The sequence below is a fragment of the Delphinapterus leucas genome, chromosome 7, assembly GCF_059928025.1.
Source record: "Delphinapterus leucas isolate spDelLeu-1000000601 "Yukka" chromosome 7, BTC_Dleu_Yukka2, whole genome shotgun sequence".
Classification (NCBI taxonomy): Eukaryota; Metazoa; Chordata; class Mammalia; order Artiodactyla; family Monodontidae; genus Delphinapterus; species Delphinapterus leucas.
Genome location: NC_143135.1, coordinates 86,745,585 through 86,766,965, shown reverse-complemented (window position 1 = coordinate 86,766,965; position 21,381 = coordinate 86,745,585). Strand labels below are relative to the sequence as shown.

General features: G+C 36.5%; 1 long non-coding RNA gene across 4 annotated transcripts in view; it reads right to left on the bottom strand.

Annotated features, from left to right (window-relative positions):
- Positions 1-21,381, bottom strand: part of LOC149748805 (uncharacterized) — a 109,957-nt gene that overhangs the window by 64,534 nt on the left and 24,042 nt on the right. For 3 of the 4 annotated variants that reach the window (XR_016393922.1, XR_016393920.1, XR_016393921.1), the window contains exon 4: positions 728-847. This is a non-coding gene — a long non-coding RNA (uncharacterized LOC149748805). The other variant, XR_016393924.1, reaches the window with a different exon arrangement.

The following is a 21,381-nucleotide window of genomic DNA, read 5'->3' as shown; positions in this document are numbered from 1 at the left end:
GATTTTCATTCTTTGTTGAAACTCTTCACCTATTCATCAAATTTGTCCATATTTTCTTCTAATTTCTTTAATAAATTGGATATAATTAGGCTGAAATCCTTATCTACTTTGTTATCAGAGATAGCCATGAGTCTGCTTCTAATTTTTTTCCTCATGAATATTTAATTACATTTTCCTGTTTTGCCCTATGTCTACTAAACTTTATGTTGTATTTCATATATAAAGAAACTGTAGAGGTACCAGATGGCATTTTTCCACTGGGAAAGTTGCTCCTTTCCCCCGTTATGGAGTAGAGGCTAGAGGTTGATTTCTTCAGTCTAATCAGTGATTGAGTTGTGTTAAGCCTGGTTTGCAGGTTGAAAAAGACTGCCTCTATCTCTGGTTCTTCCCTGTTCTACCAAATGTGTCCCTCTTTTTTGGGAGGGTGGGGGGTTGAGAACCTGGCAATTCTCTAGATGTGAAAGCAGTGGGAGAGACGACTCTGTCCTTCAGAAGGTTTGATCTACGCCCTTTGACTCCCTGCCCAATGCCACTTCCAACTTCAGCAAAATTCTTGAGGAGAAGACAGCAGTATGTTTGAAGAAGGAATCGTTCCTTAAGTGAAACTTTGTTTCCTAAAGACTGTGAGACTGCAGGAGATTTGAATCTGCCTTACAGATCCTGAAAACATTCCAAATAGACTCAAAACTTAGTTAACATACTCTGGAGAAACAAGTTGGGTACTTACAGTTCCTGAAGCTTCCAAATCCATGACTACTAAAAGGGTTTACTGATTTATTTTCCTTCTAGTAGATTCCATCTTCATGGACTAAAGCTGATCCTCAGCTCATACGCAGAATCAGCAAATCTAGTAATGGAAGGAAATGGCTGATGAAGGACTGTTCACATTAGAAGGACTCTTCTCTCTTAGGAATTTTAGTTTATTGAATATTTTTTGTTGCTATTGCTCTTGAATGTCTTTAAAAATACCTTTTCTTTTTCAAATAGTCTCGATCATCTTTTATTTCTTGCATAGAAATGGTGATATGACATAATCCACATTTTATTCACATGTGAAAATCCTATATACTTCTTTTTAAAACATTTTTCTTCAACTAATACTGAACATGCTGTTCAACATCAGGTACTTTAAAGAATATAGTATAGTATCCCTATCATATTTGCAAGATTTATCTTATCAATATTTTCCTAATGACATTTATGTTGTTTAATATTTTTACTACTAAAAATAATGCTTCACTATATAGCCTAACATGTAAGTTTGTACCCATTTTTGGTTACTTCCTAGTGATAAAGCTTCTAAGACATAAATTGTGGGATTTCAGGTGGGAAAAAATAAAGTTTTTGATGTATATGTATTAATTCATCAAACATATAATAAGTGCCTACTATGTGCCAGATATTCTTCTGGACAGTTGCTATACACATGATCAAAACAGAAAATAATTCCTGCCTTGATGGAGTTTACGTTCTGGTGACAGAGAAAGTAAATACATAAACATAACCTGCAATAAATTAAACAGTATATTAGAAGATGTTAAGTGCTATGGAGAAAAGAACTAGAACGTGGTAAATGTAAACAGAAGTGCTTGTGGGACGGAGGAAAGTTGCAGTTTCAATGCATAAGAAATCTGCTGCCATCCTTCTCTCTGTTCCTTTTTATATAACATGTATTTTTGGGGAGAGGGGGGCTTTTTGTTTGTTCACTTGCTTCATGTGTGAGTTTCTCTTTAATCACTGGTTGTCGGTAATTTGATGATGATGTATCTTAATAAAGTTTTCTTCATATTTACTGTGCTTGGGTTTTGTTTAGATTTTTAATCTAAGTATTTATGATTTTTATCAAAGAGTTTTTTTAGCCATTACTTTCTCAAATATTTATTTCTTCCCTCTCCTTTCTCTCCTTCAGAGATTCCAGTTGCACTCTATTAGGCCACTTGAAGTTGTCTCACAGCTCACTGAGTGCTTGCTACTTTTTTTCCCAGTGCCTTTCCTGTCTGTGTTTCAGTTTGCCTAGTTTATATTGCTATGTCCTTAAGTTTCCCAATCTTTTCCTCTGTGGGGCAAAATCTAGTGTTAATCTACCTGAGTGTATTTTTCAGTGCAGACATTATATTTTTGAATTCTAGAGGTTCAATTTGGGTATTTTTTATGTCTTCCATATCTCAAATTAACATGCTCAATCTTTCTTCCAGCTTCTTGAACATATGTAGCACAGTTCTAATAAGTGTTTTGATGTCCTTGCATACTAATTATGTCATCTTTGTCATTTCTGGTTGGTATCAATTTACTGATCTTCTCACTTTGATTTACATTTTTCTGCTTCTTTTCATGGCTAAGTAATTTTTTATTTGATGCTAGACATTATGAATTTTAGATATTGGATACTCTTTGTTCTTATAAATGTCCTTGTTGTAGCTCCATGATGCAGTAAATTTTCCCTGAAACAGTTCAATCCTTTCTGGTAATGATTTTAAATGTGGAGCAGAGCTCATTTAAGCTAGGGTTAATTTTCCTCTCCCACTGATGCAAAATCTTTTTCGCTTACTCTATATGTGATGGTTAATTATATGTGTCAACTTGATTAGGGATATCCAGATAGCTGGTAAAACATGATTTCTGGGTGTGTCTGTGAGGATGTTTCTGAAAGAGATTAGCATTTGGATTGGTAGGCTGAATAAAGAAGGTCACTCTAACAAATGTGGGTGGGTACCACCACCTATTCCATTGAGGACATGAATAAAACAAAAATGTAGAAGAAGGGCAAATTTGCTCTTTTTGCTTGAGCTGGTACATCCATCTTCTCCCATGCTAGGACATCAGTGCTCCTGGTTCTTGGGCCTTCAGACTTGGACCATGACTTACACTATTTGCCCTCTAATTCTCCAGTCTTTGGACTTAGATTGAATTACACCACTGGCTTTCTTGATTCCTCAGCTTGCAGATTGCAGATCTTGGGACTTCTCAGATTCCATAACTGTGTAAGCCAATTCCTATAATAAATTATTTTGGGTGTTTTATTCTCAAGTCTTGGGTAGTCTCTTTGCACACATGTGCTGATAAGTACTCAGCTGAAGATTCACAGAAGATTCTCTATAGATCTCCGGAGTTCTCTCTCTGTGAAGTTCTCTTCTCTTCAATATGATGTTTTGTGAAGTCTAGCCTCCTTTGTTTCCCAGCTTCCCAACTCTGTCTTTTCAACTCAGAGAGCTTGCTGGAATCTTAGTTTTCCCTTCCCTGTGCTACGGCATGTGAATTCTCTCCAGGCAGTAAGTTGGTGTAATCATAGGGCTCACTTATTTGATTCCCTAACTCTCAGAGATCATTATACTTTGTTTCTTTATGTCCAATATCTTGAAAACTGTCTTTTCATATTTTTTTCCCAGTTTTAAAATTATTTCTTTTGGTAGGGTAAACCTAGTCCCTGTTTCTCTATCTTGGTTGATGGTGGGAGTCTTGTCAAACAATTTTATTTAAGAAAATATTTACAAACATTGTCTTTTTAAATTCAATTCCACTACAGACAAGTGATTCTTCCTTTCTACATTCTAATAATTATAACTAGCATAAAAATATACTTAGCAATTAATGTTACACAGGGCTCCTCCCAAGTCACTTAAAATCTAATTTCATTTAGTCTAATTGGTTCCCAGAAAAGAGTAAGCATTTTTCAATGAACAGTTTTCTCCAGGAAATCTGCTTCTTAAGGATTCATAGGATCATAGCATTTTATTACTAGAAGGTTCATTTGAACTTGCTTTTGGCCAGTCTTATTTTATGATGATGATACTGAGGCCAATACTGCAGAGATGCTTTGACAAAAAACATCAGTAACAGGCATCTGGCCAAAGTAAATGATAGATATATTGTACTAGCGGCCCAGCTTATGATTGGGTTATATTTAATTTTTAATTTAAGTGGTTGTGAGGCAGGATATATTTTCCATAGAAACAATGCAGTGAATTTGAGTCTGTATTGTTAACATTGTATTATGAACACAGACAGGTACACTTTCGGTTAAATAGGTTTTTGTAAACTGATAGTTGAATCAGTCACTGATGCTACTAGAGAAAAATGTATTTGGGTTCTAAATCAGAATACAAAGCCATCATCTGCCATTCCTGGTTTCTGTAGGTTCTGTCAGTGGTTTTAGTTGATAGAAGTGCCATTCAAGCATTTTGTTTTTAACAGCAAATTGTTAACTCGTTCTATTTCTTAATCAACGTTAAAAAACTCTACCTTAAGTGAAAAAAAAGACATTTTCTTGAGAAGACACAGGGTGTTTGGATTTAGACTGAGTAGGTCTTTCTCAGAGAAATTTATCTACATTTCTATTTGGTATTCAATGTTTATATGTTGGAGACGTCCTTCACCTGTCAGGATGAATTTATCCCTAGACTCTCTGGCTTGCATTTTCTTTGTGCTTAGTTCTATATCAAGTGTTATAGGGAATGAAATGAAGAAAACAAAATAATCTCATCAAACAGTTATAATTCTAGGAATTTATTCTAATGAGAGTATTAGAAAAATATGAAAAGGCATCTGTATAAAGTTGTTTATCTCAGCATTGTCTAATAGCAAAGTTAGAAGCAATTGAATGCCCATCAGTGGGAGACTGGCTAAATAAATCATTGCCTATCCATACAACTGTAAACTTCACAGTCATTATAAATGATGATATAATGCTATATTTATCAATATGAAAAGATATCCATAAATAATTACTAAATGAAGATTCAAACAAAATAAAAAGAAGGTTAAAAACAGCTTTTATTATGTGAACCAATTTATTTAAAATTTTATATAGGTGTACATATGTATGCGTGTGTGTAAAGGGTGAGTTGTCTATAAACATATTAAAATGTTAGTATGGTTATTTCTCTGGTTGATGGGACATTGTTTGAATTTAATTCCTTCTTCATATTTTATTTTATTTATAAGTTTTACTACAAATTGTACAATAAGATATTTCATTTTGAAAATAAATTAAAAGAACCCATGCCCTGTGAGAATTCAGTGTAGAGAGTCAAAAACAATCAGCAAAGAATATGACAGTGTACAAATAAATATATCTTATCAGACAGAGAGCAGTAGGAGCTGAGAAAAGAGGAAATATATGTGAGTTTTACAGAGGAGTTAGGACGGGACCTGGGCTTTAGGAGAAAACACAGAGATTGGGTAGGAAGAAAGAGAAGGGAGAGCCTTTCAGGCAGAGTGCACAGTATGAGTAAGAAAGGAAGGTCTGGTTTGGTGAGCTAGCAATAAGTAGTGGTAGAAACACAATTGTATAGGAAATTTAGATTCAAAGTAGTTTCTAAAATTTGAAAAAACCACAGCAAGTACACTTGATCATCTTATCTATTTCTGGTTATTTTTAAAAAATTGAAGTGTAGTTGATTTATAATATTATATTAGTTCCAGGTGTACAACATAGTGATTCAATATTTTTATAGATTATACTCCATTTAAAGTTATTACAAAACAATGGCTATATTTCCCTCTGCTGTGCAATATATCTTTGTTGCCTATTTTATACATAGTAGTTGGTATCTCTTAATCTATATTCCTATGTTCCCCCTCCCCAATTCCCTCTCCCCACTGTTAACCAATAGCTTGTTCTCTACATCTGAGTCTGTTTCTGTTTTGTTACATGCATTTAATTGTTTTATTTTTTAGATTCCACATATAAGTCATAACATAGGATATTTGTTTTCCTCTGTCTGACTTATTTCACTAAGCATAATACTCTCTACGTCCATCCATGATACTCTCTAGGTCCATCCAATATGGCTGAGTAATATTCCATTGTGTGTGTTTGTGTGTGTGTGTGTGTGTATAGATATATACCACATCTTTATCCATTCATCTGTTGATGGACACAGGTTTCTTCCATATCTTAGCTATTGCAAATAATGCTGCTATGAACATTGGGTTCATGTATCTTTTCAAATTAGTGTTTTTATTTTCTTCGAATATATACCCAAGAGTGGAATTTCTGGGTTGTATTGTAGTTCTATTTTTAGTTTTTCGAGGAACCCCCATCCTGTTTTCCATAGTGTCTGCACCAATTTACATTCCCACCAACACCCTCACCAACATTTGTTATTTGTGTTCTTTTTGATGATAGGTGTGAGGTGATATCTCATCGTGATTTTGATTTGCACTTCTCTGATGATTAGTGACATTGAGCATCTTCTCATGCGCCTGTTGGTCCTATGCATGTCCTCTTTGGAAAAAATGTCTGTTCAGGTGTTCTGCCCATTTTTAAATTGGTTGTTTATTTTTTTGTTATTGAGTTGTATGAGCTGTTTTGGTTTTTTTTCCCACTGTGTTGACATTTGTACTGATGGTACAAAATTAAAAGTGGATAAAAGCACTGGTGGCTTAGCATGAATCAAGGCAGTGACACAAAATTTTAGAGATATTTTTTCACTGCCACAAATTCACATTAAAAAAATCTGTTTTACTGAAGAATGTTCTCAATGAAGCAGTATAAAGTATTAATTTTATTAAATCTTGAACTTTGAGTGCCATTATTTTTAATATTCTGGGTGATGAAATGGGATGTATACATAAAGCACTCTGCTATGTATTGAAGTACAGTGCTCATTTTGAGAAAATGCACTTGTGCAATTGTTTGAGTTGTGACCTAACTAGATTTTGTGTGTGTGTGTGTGTGTGTGGAACAACATTTTTTTCTTGAAAGTGTGACTGCCAGGCAAATTATAGTTATTTAGACTTGGTTATTTGACAGATACTTCTTCAAAAATGAACAAAGTAAATCTTTAAGTCTTTCCCTTCAAGGAAGACAACTGACAAATAGTTTTGTTTGTTGCCAGTGATAAAATTTCAGCTTTTACATGAAAATTAAAATTGTAGAAAACTTTCATCTGCTACTGTGAGTTTGGCTGCTTCTTTATACTTAAAGACTTTTCTGAAAGGATCAGGGGAGACATTAAAAAAGTAATTTTTTTGATAGTGAATAATAAAATGTAGTCAACATTTAGAAAAGTGGCATAACTCAGCGTACAAACATTTTCCAAATGACCAATACATGATGTTACAAAATCATGTGTGTGCAAAAGATCCATTCATTGTGCAAGACAAACCAATAGCTTTTAATGGAACAGAGTAGGATAAGTTCAATGATATGTTTCAGATTCCACACTGCAATTAACCTGTAAGACACCATTACTTGTTGAGTTTTGGTATAGTATCAAAGAAGACCTATCCACAGTTCTCCGAAAAAAAAAAATTAAATATTACTACATTTTCCAACTACACATTTGTGTAAGACAGTTTTTCTTCATATCTTTCAACTAGAACAGTATATCCTAAAAATTGAATATAGAAGCAGACTTGAGAATCCGGATGTCTTCTTCTTTTAAGTCAGAGAGTAAAGAGATTTGCAAAATGAAACATAAGATCACGTTTCTCAATAATTTTTTTGTTAGGGATAATATAGCTATTTTTTATAAAAATGTTAACATGTAATGGATTTAATTATTATTATTTTAAGTGAATAAATATTTTTAAAAGACCAGTTTTAGCTTCTAGCATAGTAAATATCAATAGATGTAATCCACATAAACAAACTTTCCTTGGAGTGCTCCATAATTAAGACTGAAATGGGCCCTGAAACCTCAAAGTTTGTGAATTGCTTGCCTAGGTCATTCTGTGCTTCTTGACTCTTAATGTTCCCTGTGACCTATGGCTCCTATCCAGGATTGATTCTGTGCTGTTTACTGGACGAACTCCAGGCATCCATTTGGTGGTCTTGATCCAGTGACATCCTCAAACATTCCTTGAGGTACCACCTCTTACCCCCTCACCTTCCTGACTTCCACTCGTTAATAGGTGTTTGCCTTTCTTCCTTCCTTCTTTTCTTTCTTTCTTTCTTTCTTTTTTTGAGTTTCAGTTTTTAATTTGGATAAAACTTAATTGTCTGACATGTAGGTTGAATGGGGACCAACATAAGTTGTAAGTGTGAAACCCATAGGCTTACACAGCAAGAAAAAGAATAAGGCTTCCAACATTCATAACTGGCAATGAAGAAGTACTTTACATAATACAGGTATTATGTATTCTATTCTGAATAGAGAAAATAATTTTACTTGAATCTTCTGTTTAAAACCATAATGTTATGTAAAAAAGTATCAGCATTAAATTACAAAATATTTGTAATTCACCCTTCCCCTATGTTCTAAGAAAAATGGGATCTAAAGAAGATACAATTGTTTCATGGGTGACAGTGGCAATATAGGCTACTTAATTCAATTCACAATTTTTCTGTTGTCAACTAAGGAAAACCAAAAATCTGAGAAAGAGAGGGGATAAAGATATTTGTCTTTTTATGATACTGTTGGTGCCCATTTCTTTTTTTCTTTTTCTTTTTTTAAATTTTAATTTTTATTGAATTATAATTAATTTAAAATGTTGTATTAGTTTCAGGTATACAACAAAGTGAATCAGTTATACATATACATATATCCACTCTTTTTTAGATTCTTTTCCCATATAGGTCATTACAGAAAATTGAGTAGAATTCCCTGTGGTATACAGTAGTTCCTTATTAGTTATCTATTTTATATATAGTGGCATGTATATTTCAATCCCAATCTCCCAATTTATCCATCTCCCCCTTTCCCCCCTGGTAACCATAAGTTTGATTTCCACATCTGTGACTCTATTTCTGTTTTGTAAATAAGCTCATTTGTACCATTTCTTTAGATTCTACATATAAGCAATATCATATGTTATTTGTCTTTCTCTGTCTGACTTACTTCACTCAGTATAACAATCCCTAGGTCCATCTAATTTGCTGCAAATGGTATTATTCTTCTTAATGGCTGAGTATTATTCCATTGTATATATGTACCACATCTTCTTTATCCATTCCACTGTCAGTGGACATTTACGTTGCTTCTATGTCTTGGCTATTGTAAATAGTGCTGCTATGAACACTGGGGTGCATGTATCCTTTTGAGTTACGGTTTTCTCTGGATATATGCTCAGGAGTGCTATTGATGGATCATATGGTAGCTCTATTTTTAGTTTTTTTAAGGAACCTCCATACTGTTCTCCATAGTGGCTGTATCAATTTACATTCCCACCAAATGTTTATTATAATCATTATTACCAACATGAATTTTAAAGAAATTAGTAGCCATTAGACAACTGTCATGTGTGTCAATTTTAAGGAGACGTTACCCTGTGTCTTGTTAATGTCCAAAGGGTTTGAGGGGATCAGATTGCAGGCAGAGCAGGAGCTTTTTATTAATTTCAAAGATTAAATTGAAAGAACAATATAATTGAAGGAAAATTTTCCTCAGATCAATAGAATAAGGTTAACAAATGGTAGAATGAATGGCCTGGCAATATATACCTGCTCCATGTGCTGAAATACCTCATTAAAATTTTTTCTTCCTGTTTCTTTAGTATTTTCAACTGAAAGTCAACCATGTGAACCTGGATTTCAAAAAGGAAGAAGCGAGTTCTCATTTTTTAGCTTACAATTCACTTTCCATGTGAAATGCTTTTTTCTCTGTCTGGAATTACATTACAAATATCACAGAGATTTTGCTCATTTTAAGCAACAAGCCCAGGTATTTAGCCTTTGTTCATAAAGAGAACTGATTGATGCTCAGTTCATGTGCTCAAATGGAAACAGGCATTGAGGTAATTATGACCACTTCTGAGCCATATTCACAGCCAAGTTCAGGCATCCATTTGCTGTGGGTCTGCCGACACCCAGAGTAACATAAACCAAAAAGAACAACAAATGTAAAGTGTGGGTGCTTCTTAGTGGGGAAAGATGCTGGCAGGAAAGAAGGTAGAGCTGTTGCTGACCCAGGTCCTTGGACTCTTTAATCAGTAGAAATTGATAAGGGGCCAGATGAGGAATTCAGGCAAGGCTTTATTGGCACTTGTGCTGCACAGAGTGAAAACATGTAACAGGCTCCCTTGCTCGTTTCCTGAGGGGGGTGAGCAGGTGTCTTACATGGGGTGAGGGTAGGAGCAGACCCATGGGTCCAGCCAGAGGGGAGGCTGAGGTGGTCAGCCCACCCCCTTGGTGGTGCCATGTGCAGGGATAATGTGCAGTACCCTGCTTTTGCTCCCGACACCTCAGAAGTGGCAGCTGGGTTTTGGTGTTTTGTATCTTGTCATTAATTTGCCCCAACTGTGCATGCACGCAGTTATTTTTAGTCCCATATAGTTTCTTTGTATTCTGTTGCTCAGAGATGTTTGTCCAGGCTCAAGCAGTACAACAAAGGGTCCCAGGTCCCAGGTCTCAGCCTGTCTCAGAGCTGCCAGGGCCTAATTCTAGACCGTATGAGTGCTGGACACCTTTGTCTGGGGGATCTTTACTGGACTAGCCCTATCTGTTGGATCTGAAATGAAAGTGGCCTGGGGACCAGGAAAGATCCAGGCTTGGAAGAAATACCTCTTCATTGTTATCCAAGATTATTATAATAATAATAACTAAAAATGAAGTGTTTTGCTATGTGCCAGTTAAAAATTTAACTCTTTAACAAGCACTACCTCATTTATGCCTCACAACAATCCCATGAAGTAAGTACTATTTCCATCATCATTTTAAAGAATAACTCTTGGAAAATGGGAGTAAGTTTTCCAAAGTGATATAAATAGGGACAGAGGCAAGAATTGAAACCTTGTCTGTCTGACTCCAAAGCCTAAGCTCTTATGCACTGGGCAACCCTACCCTTATTCTCCTATGTCACCCACCATATCTCCCCTAGGCTGTCCTTTCTCTACACTGCAGTCAGCTTTTATCCTAATTCTCAACTCCAATCATATTATTCCTTTGCATAGGACATTCTGATGGCCCCACTTCCACTCAAGCTCCTGATCCTGGCCTCCAGGGCATTCCGATTTGTCTCTCCAAAGTCATCTGATGGACACTGGGTTCTAAGCAAACCACACTGCTGCTCCTGATCATAACGCATAATTCCCTGCCTCTCTGCCCTTGTCCCACAGCCCTCTCAGCCTGGACTCTGCTCCATCATCTTCCCTAGTTAAACCACTACCACCACAATGTTCTCCTTACTCTGTACCAACTGTTGTAACCAGCCTTTTACACTGTGAGGTAGCTACTATTATTATTCAAGCTCATCAATGCCAGGTTCAAGGCCTCACAGCTAGTGAGTAGATTGGGGAGGATTTGAAGGCAGTTGGCTGATGCCAGGGTCTGAGTTCCCAGCCACTACGCTATGCAGGTGAATGATGTCGTGCCAAAGCTTTGGAGACTCACGTGTGTGCAAAGCACTTTGCTCAGCTTTCCTGATCCCCTAGTGAGAATCAGCCATCAGCTCCTGCTTCCCGCAGGGGACCACAATGTGTGCCTCTGTTACAAAAATTACTCCACTCTGTTTCAATTTAGCCATGTGTCTCGCCTACAAAATGTGCTCTGTTTGAGGCCATGCCATTCATTTTGTGTCCTTCATGAACCTAGTGCCATATCTGAAGCTCAGCAGGCACTTACTTGATGTGTACTGAATTCATTCAATGGCTGTTTATTGAACTCCTGCAGAAGTTATCTCACTCCTGCCTGTAAACTCCCTTAGGCAATTGTTCTTATCCTTTCTTGATTCACACCCCCCTTGGACAAGCTGATGAAAGCCATGCATCTTTACAACAGAAAAATGCAACAACCAGCAAAATTTTACATCCTTCCTGTTGGCTCATGGATACTGGATTCAGAGTCTAATTGATTTGAATTCAATTATCAGTGAATTGAATTGTTCTTGTTATTTCCTTTTTTCAAGTTATAGAAATCCAACTTAAGCCAGCTTAGACAGAGAGAGTTTTTTTTTAGCCTAGGGAGTCCAAGAAATGGTTACATTAAAAAAAAAATATATAGATGTGTGAGCTTGGCTTGTGGAACAAATGGAACATGAGATTCTAACATTTTCAGGATATGCTTCTATCTGAAGATCAACTAATCTCTCAAACTCACTTCCTCCACAAATTGGAGAATAAGCTTGCTGATAGGTCCTGTGCCTCACACCCCACCAGAGAGGAGTTACCCCTTCTCCCTCTTAGTAATACTTAAAAAAAAAAAAAAACAAGGAAATATTCTGATTGGCCAATTTAAGTGACATGTCAGCTCCCAGACATGGGAGTCAATTGGAGAAAGAAAAGCTCCACCAAAGGAATGATATTCTGAGAAGAGGTGGAGAGCAGAGCATCACCACCACTTTTTTCACCATCAACCCCTGGGCACCTGCCCCTGCCATCTCTCCCTGGAAGCTCTCTAAGCCCCCATTCTTCTGTGCCCTCCCACCTTCATTCCAGCACCATCAAAACTTGCCTGCTCTATGCCACAAAGAGCAAGGACCCAGCTCTTTGCTTTCTAAGAGAACAGCTAACAGTGAATAGATCTGGGCTAGACTACGAAGGAGAAAAACAAAACAAAACAATTACCTGGCTCCCCCTCCTGCTTCGATAAGCTATTTTATCAGTGGCCATTTATAATAATCACCTTAACCTACAGTAGTTCTAACATGGAATTTTGCTTAATTTTACACATCACAGATTTAAACAACACTGACTTTTAGAGCTGGGAGAGTCCCTTGAGATCATCTTGCCCCATACCTCATTTTATAGATGAGGAAACTGAGGATTAGAGACTCATTTATTTAGGTCACACAGCAAACTGGTATTAGGCCCTAAGCCAGAGTGTATGGATGCTAATTCCCAGTCTAGTTGTCTTCTTCCTTCGTTGTAATGCAGTGAAGAAAATGTTTGGTTTGTCATAGGCCTAGTGAGGCTCACTAATCACTGTGCCTGTGTGTTTCCTTACTGGAACAAGTCATGACTTCAGTATTCCGGAAAACATATAGAATTAGTTGGCTATATGGGAGGCTTGTGCTGGAGGTGTTGTGAATATGGGCTTGGGAGCCAGGCTGGTTATGTTCATTTTAAGCCTTACCACTTACATGCTTGGACAGGTAAGTTAATATTTTTGTGCCTCAGTGTCCTCATCTGTAAAATGGATCCTCCTCCAGCTCTTCTAAAGCAACAGCCCCATTTAGCATTTGTTGTTCTTTTGGTTCATGTTCCTCTGGGTACAAGCAGGCCAAATAGATGCCCAAGAGTCGTACCTACCACATTAGGTTTTAGAAGAATAGATTAATTCATGAAAATCACTTAGAATATGGTCTGATGAACTGTAAGCATTCCATGAGTGTAACATCTGTAATTAAAATGAAGTTGTCAGGAAAAAGGGAGTATTTTAAAGGCAAAGGCCATAAAACAGAATTTCCTGTAGGTCAAGTAATTCAAACCCTTAATTAGCCTCAATTTCCTTTCTGTCGCACCTTCTTATGAAAACAAAGCAAAGAAAACTCTTACCAGGAATTTCATTAAAAATAATAAAGCGAACAATCCAATATAAATAAACCTAAAATATTCCTATATTTAGCCCAATGTGCTAAGCAGGTTATCTGGATCAGCTGCCCTTTGCAATCAAAACTGACATTCAGAGTAATGATTTGTGTCCTCAAAGACAAAATAATTATAATTGCTATCATTTGAGGACTGCTTACCAAACAACAGGCATCATGCTGAGTACTTAACATACATTATACACCATGCAGACACAGGCGTGCATGTACACACACACATAAACCCCCCCCCCACACACTCATTCATTTAATCATCTTAACAACTTTAGGGGCATGGGTTTATTCTTATTTTACAGTTAAAAGTACATTTTATGCTTAATGAAGTTGAAGCTTGGAGAAGAGAAGTGAATTTCCAAGTGTATAATTGGTAAGTGGAGCTTGGAGTTGAACACAGAGCTTTCTGAATCCACAGCCAGCACTCTCAACAGCTCTGTTTACAGTCTTAATACTCCAGTTACCAAACAAAGAGAATATGGCGATTTATTTTCCATTTTCAGCCAGACAACAAAAAAGGTTTCTGCTTGGCTCTTAACTGACTAGAAACTGAAGCAAATTCAAGAACTTCATCCTCCTCTAAGAATCCGCTTACAGAGCTTCTATTTCCCAGTGTTTTTTTTTTTTGTTTGTTTGTTTGTTTGTTTTTGCGGTACGCGGGCCTCTCACTGTTGTGGCCTTTCCCATTGCGGAGCACAGGCTCTGGACGTGCAGGCTCAGCGGCCATGGCTCACGGGCCCAGCAGCTCCGCGGCATGTGGGATCTTCCCGGACCGGGGCACGAACCCGCGTCCCCTGCATCGGCAGGAGGACCCTCAACCACTGTGCCACCAGGGAAACCCCTTCCCGGTGTTTTTAATTATTCTTCATCCTACCATTAGCAAGGAAAGCCAAGAATTGACTGGAGACCATGGACTTTGACTCCATATGCACAAGGACTGTGTTTTATTCATTTGTTTCCTCGAAGGAACCAGGTCAATGACTTATTAGTTTTAACGGAGAATAAATATTTATTGAACAAACAAATGAGTAAACAAATGTGCATATCAACCTTTCCATCATGGAGCTATGTTTGAAAGAGGAAAAATGTTCTGTCCAGAAAAACAGATTGTTTAATGAAAGAAGTACTAACTCAAGTGCTTACTAGCTGTGTCATCTTAAACAAGTTACATAAACTCTCTGACTTTGGTTTTCTCATTTGGAAACTGAGGGACTGCTTATCATTTCATTTACAGTGTAGGGAGAATTAAATGTGCTAAAAAATTCTAAAATGTCTGTTACACAGTGGCCACTCAAAAATACATTTTGTTTACCCTCATTCCTTATTTTTTTATTTCCATCATAAGCCTATTATTTTCTTACACTTATACCATTGATAAATAGAATCTGTCATTTGCAAAATCCTTTGCAATTTACAAAGAATATCATGTTATCTTTTTTGAACATCACAATAGCCTTGAAAGATAAGAAGGATAGAATAAACTCATTTTATCTCAAGTTACAGAGGACAAAACCTATTCTGTTCTCATTTATACAGTGAGTAAATCATAATACCAAGACTCATATCTAGATTCACTGACATGAATTCTGAGCTTTCCTCAGTTCTCCAAATTGCTTCTGGAGAGAGTGAGAAAAACCAAAGCTTAAATCTTTCAATTAACTATTATATATGTTCTAAATGTAGAATTCCATACTACCACAATAATCATAAAGCCATATGTATTCTTCAGGTTTAACCTTATAATACCCTTCCTTGTGGAAATACCTTCAATTCGTTCTATTAAAAACCAAAATTCAGCCAAGTAAATTTGAAAATCTAATTGCTTTATTCAACTATTCATGAATAGGGCAGCATCCTATCTAGCAACTAGAACAGTGATCAGAGGACTTGTACAAAATGGAAGGCTTTTATAGGAAAAATGGTGGGGCAAGGGAGCTACTAGAAAAACAAAAGAAATTATTCTTTTTAGACCAGGACATCTTTTGTAAAGGGAGGGAAGAGCAAGGGTTTTCTCATACTGATGCCTCTTCTTCCTCTTGGAGATGGAGAGGGTCCCTGTGACAGACTACCTTACTGATGCTTGACCAGAAAATTCCAGACTGGTAGATTAAGATTAAATTTCTGTGAGAGGTTGAAACTGCAGTTAGATCAGGTATTAAATCTAGGTTTGGTATCATGGGCTTCTAGCATGAGTGATGCCACTAGAGGACTGTGATTTTCTTTTCAGCAGTTCAGATAACCAATTATAGCAATTTTTCACCAGGTGTCACTCCAATGTTAATACCTGATAAGAACAGATTATCAGGTGTCCTTAACATAGCCATGAGTAAAATTCAGAGCTCAACTCTAGGTAAAGCCAGCTATTGTTCTTTGGAGCAAACAGGATATAGGTAGGTAGATAGGATAGATTTTTTAAAAATAAACTCTGGTTTTTACACAATGGTCAAGAGAATTTCACTCTTCTTTCTGACTTTTGAAAGTGTAAGAACAAATGGGAAAAATTAATAATAAGATAAAGTTTATTTTGAACTAAAAGGTTATTCCATTTTTATATGCTTTGTTGAAGAGCAAAATGCTTTTGTACAGTTATTAAATTATTCACCACTCCACATCATGCTAGGGTGCCATTGTACAGGCAAATAGATTTCTCTGTACAGAAGGAAAAATAAGTCAACTCTGAGTCACTTCAGGAAACTAACATTTTTAATAACAGCATATTACCAGTATTTGACATCTATTAAACATCAAGAGATGCTCCAGAGTGTCTATTATTTAGTGAGTATTTCAAAGAACAGTGAGTTATGCTAATCCCAGTTTAAAGATAACTCAGGATATAAATTTGACTGAAAAGGACACAAACTGGAAAAGAAGGAAGAGGATTTATAGACAGAGATAGAAAAAAAGTCAACATCTCCTTGTCTCTGGTGTCCAGTGTGCTGAACCTTCACACTCATGGAATGAGTGCTTCTGTCAGGAAGAATTTCCTCTACCCTTGTAGGTTCTCCTGGCTGGTCTAAGAATTAAATCAACATAAGACATATTAACAGAAGAAAATCAAATTTAATTTCATATATACCAAAACACCACATACATGAGAGGTTCAGAAACAGAAAGATAAAATTAGGAATATAAGCCATCCGAACTAAGGAATGAGATAGGAGCCTGGGGCTTCCATGGACAGGAGGGTCATTCATAGGATGATAAGAAGAGCAGATATTTGGTACTTAGATGTCTGCCCTGCCATATAGATGGGGCCACTTAGATAAAACTTATCTCCAGTAATAAGTCTGTTCAGGGAAAAATCACCAACTTAAATTATCCTAAGTAGTTAAAGGTAGGGCAGTAGTTTCTCTTGAACTCACAGGGTCTCAATTGCCTTTAGCACAAAATAATCCTCATACAAAAGTGACACATTCTGCGGAGTTCTGAATCCTTATTTTTCTCTTTAACATTAATCTTAAGAGAAAGTCCCCTTTTAGGATAAGAAAACTGAGGCATATGAATGGATACAAAAACAAGACCTGCAAATATGCTGCCTACAAGAGACTCAATTCAGATCTAAAAACACACACAGATTGAAAGTGAGGGAATGGAAAAAGGTATTCCATGAGACTGCTACAAACAACTATATGTCAATAAAATGCACAACCTAGAAGAAATGGACAAATTCCTAGAAATGTACAACCTCCCAAGATTGAACCAGGAAGAAATAGCAAATATGAAGAGACCAATTACCAGGAAAGAAATTGAATCAATAATTTTTTTAAAACTCCCAATAAACAAAAGTCCATTACCAGATGGCTTCACAGGTGAATTCTACCAAATACTTATAGAAGAGTTAACACCTATTCTTCCAAAATATTCCAAAATATTGCAGAGGAAAAATGTTCCTGAACTCATTCTGCAAGGCCAGCATCACCCTGACACCAAAACCAGGCAGTGATACCATGAAAAAAGGAAAATTACAGGCCAATATCACTGATGAGCATAGATGTAAAAATCCCCATAAAATATCAGCAAAGAGAATCCAATAATGCATAAAAAAGATCATACACCATGATCAAGTGTGATTTATCCCAGGGATGCAAGAATTTTTCAATATCCATAAATCAATCAATATGATAAACCACATTAACAAACTGAAGAATAAAAACCATAGGATCTTCTCAATAAAGGCAAAAAAAGCTTTTGACAAAATTCATCATCCATTCATGATAAAAACTCTTCAAAAAGTGAGAATAGGGGGAACATAACTCAACATAATAAAGGTCATATATGACAAACCCACAACTAACATCATACTCAATAATGAAAAGCTGAAAGCATTTCCTCTAGATCAGGAACAAGACAAGGATTCCCACTCTCACCACTTTCATTCAACATCGTATTGGAAGTCCTAGCTACAGTAAACAGACAAGAAAAGGAAACAAAAGGAATACAAATTGGAAAGGAAGAAGTAAAACTGTCACTGTTTGCAAATGACATGATATTGTATGTAGAAAATCCTAAAGACACCACCAGAAACCTACTAGAGCTCATCAATTAATTCACTAAATTTGAGGATATAAAATTAATATACAATAATTTGTTGCATTTCTATACACTAACAATGAACTATCAGAAAGAGAAATTAAGGAAACAATCCCATTTACTATTACATCAAAAAGAATAAAATACTTAGGAATATACCTGACCAAGGAGGTGAAAGACTTATATGCTGAGAACTATAAAACATTGATAAAGAAAATTGAAGAAGATTTAAGAAGAGATGGAAAGATAGCCCCATGCTCTTAGGTTGGAAGAATTAATATTGTTAAATTTGCCAAACTACCCAAAGCAATCTAGAGATTTAATATGATTCCTATCAAATTACCCATGACATTTATCACAGAACTAGAACAAATAAGCCTAAAATGTATATGGAACCATAAAACAACCAGAATTGCCAAAGCAATCCTGAGGAAAAAGAACTAAGCTGGAGGCATAACACTCCCATACTTCAGACAATACTACAAAACTACAGTAATCAAGAGTGTGGTATTGGCACAAAAACTGACATATGGAGAGGATAAATGAAACAGAATAGAGAGCCCAGAAATAAACCCACACACCTATGGTCAATTAATCTTTGACAAAGGAGGCAAGAATATACAATGGAGAGAAGAGAGTCTCTTCAGCAAGTGGTGTTAGGCAAGCTGGACAGCCACATGTAAATCAATGAAGTTAGAACACTCCCTCACAAAAATACACAAAAATAAATTCAAAATGGCTTAAAGACTTAAATATAAGACATGACCCCATAAAACTCCTAGAAGAGAATATAGGCAAAACATTCTATGACATAAATCATATATCAATGTTTTCTTAGGTCAGTCTCCCAAGGCAAAAGACAGAAAAGCAAAAATAAACACATAGGACCTAATCAAACTTACAAGCTTTTGCACAGCAAAGGAAACCATAAACAAAATGAAAAGATAACTTAAAAAACTGAGAGGAAATATTTGCAAATGATGCAACCAGCAGGGACTTAATTTCCAAAATATACAAACAGATCATATAACTCAATAATAAAAAAAACAAACAACCCAATCAAAAAATAGGCAGAAGACCTAAATAGGCATTTCTCCAAAGAAGACATACAAATAGCCAATAAGCACATGAAAAGATGCTCAACATTGCTAATTATTAGAGAAATGAAAATCAAAACTACAGAGAGGTATCACCTCACACCAGTCAGAATGGCCATCATCAAAAATTCTACCAATAATAAATGCTGGAGAGGGTGTGGAGAAAAGGGAACCCTCCACACTGTTGGTGGGAATGTAAATTGGTGCAGCCACTATGGAGAAGAGTATGGAGGTTCCTTAAAAATCTAAAAGTACAGTTACCATATGATCCATCAATCCCATCCCTGGGCATACATCCAGAGAAAAGTCTAGTTCAAAAAGATACATGAAACCCAATATTCACAGCAGCACTATTTACAATAGCCAAGACATAGAAGCAACCTAAATGTCCACCCAAAATGAATAGATACAGAAGATGTCACATATATATATATATATACACAATGGAATACTATTCAGCCACAAAAAAGAATGAAACAATGCCATTTGCAGCAACATGGATGGACCTAGAGATTATCATACTAAGTGAAGGAAGTCAGATAGAAAAAGACAAAGAGAGAAAGACAAGTCTGTATATAAAATAAACAAGGTCTTACTATATAGCACAGGCAACTATATTCAATACCTTCTAATAAACTATAGTAGAAAAGAAAGAAAAAGAAAGAAAACTGATGCACAGAGTGACTGAGGATCTGACTCTTATTCACATGGCTCAGGGCTGGTGCCAGTTGGCTGAAGCGCAGCTCACAGGGAAAGTTAATCCCCAAGGCAATTCTAACTCCCCCATCTTCATCTTACCCCCTCTGGTACCTCACACCCCAGCCCCAGCCCCAGAGGTAATTCATCTGGCAAAAGTCCTGTGACTACTCTTCCAAACCAGATTTTCTTATCCCCTTGAAAAGTACAGGGCATCCTCAACCTCCCCCTGATCTATTCAGCTCAAAACAATTGTTAAATGGCTCTGAATATTCAGGCATAGGCAAATAGAAATAAAAGCTGAGAGGCAATTTGTTATTAATTTTGCCTCTGGTTCCTGGTGTGAGTAGAGTTACATCAGTTTTGTATATCAGAAAGGTTATTTTTCAAATAAACCGAGTCAGATTTCCTTCACACGTATCTCTGTGGGCCATGGAATCCTGCAGCTGTTAAGGCGTAAAGGCATTGCTCAGTGCTGAGAGCTCACCCTAAAGTGATTAAAACAGACTGCAAAATTATCTGCCAAATCTGATGAGTAGGAAAATGAAGGCTAATGGAAGAAGTGCACAAAGTCATATTTCCAGACAAATCACACCAGATCTCACTCATTAGGGGATGAATCTACAAAGTGTGCACTACAGTCAACCACCAGCTGAGATTTATATCAGCCTAATTTAGTCTTGAACCCAGCTCATAGTAATAATGAAGTTAATAGAAAAGATAATGCTATGTGTGCAGTATAAGATGCCTGAATTTTAAGTAGAATAGTCACCTATTCTACTAAAATAGTCAGTATAAGTGGTGTGATGGTCAGCTTCCTCTGCCCTCAAACATAAATAAGACAGGTGACTTTATACCTGAAGTGCTATGATTTGAGACCTATTTCTATAGTTTAGGCATTGTTCCTGTAAACAACATTCTCTTTTAAAATGCAAGAGCTCCTGCAGGTGGAAAGCAGGAAGTCAATAAAATACTAGTGTGAATCATTATAGGAAATGTTTTTGTTTGTTGTTAGAGGACCTTAAGCACCCTATGAAGCACTGGACACCCTGGAGAATAGAGGACCTGAAAGAAGTGAAGGAGAGGAAGACAAAAATGGGGTAATTTTTCATGTGGCTGTTTATCACATCAGAGGACACCCATTTTCTAACTCCTGGACAGAGTCCTAAAGATGAAGTTAACAATATATAGTGTTTACTCATATACAAATTACACTTGCTAAAAGTGTCAAGAAACATAGCTGCACTTTTGTGGCGGAAGAAATATATACCTTTTTTCCATATAGATGGCAACGATTTTATGACATTCCTCTTCTTTGTAAACATATTGTCATTTGGGGGCTTCTATAAAACAGTTTCAATCTGATTTGTATAATTCCACTTAAAAGCATTAGAGGAAACATCTGATACTGTCTCACAGGCCTCTCTGGAACCATCTGTTTCTCTTTGTTCTTGTTCTTTGGGCTTTTGTTGCTCCTGCTTCAGTGCCTGCAGTTTGTAGCTAAGTAAACAAAACTGCTGTCACTCCTGTCCTCACTACTCAGACTTCCACACCTCAAATGCTGCTGCAATGGTGTGCAAGCAGCTCACCAACTGCTTGCACAACTTCAGAGATGGCTCCCTGCATGGTGCCAAGGC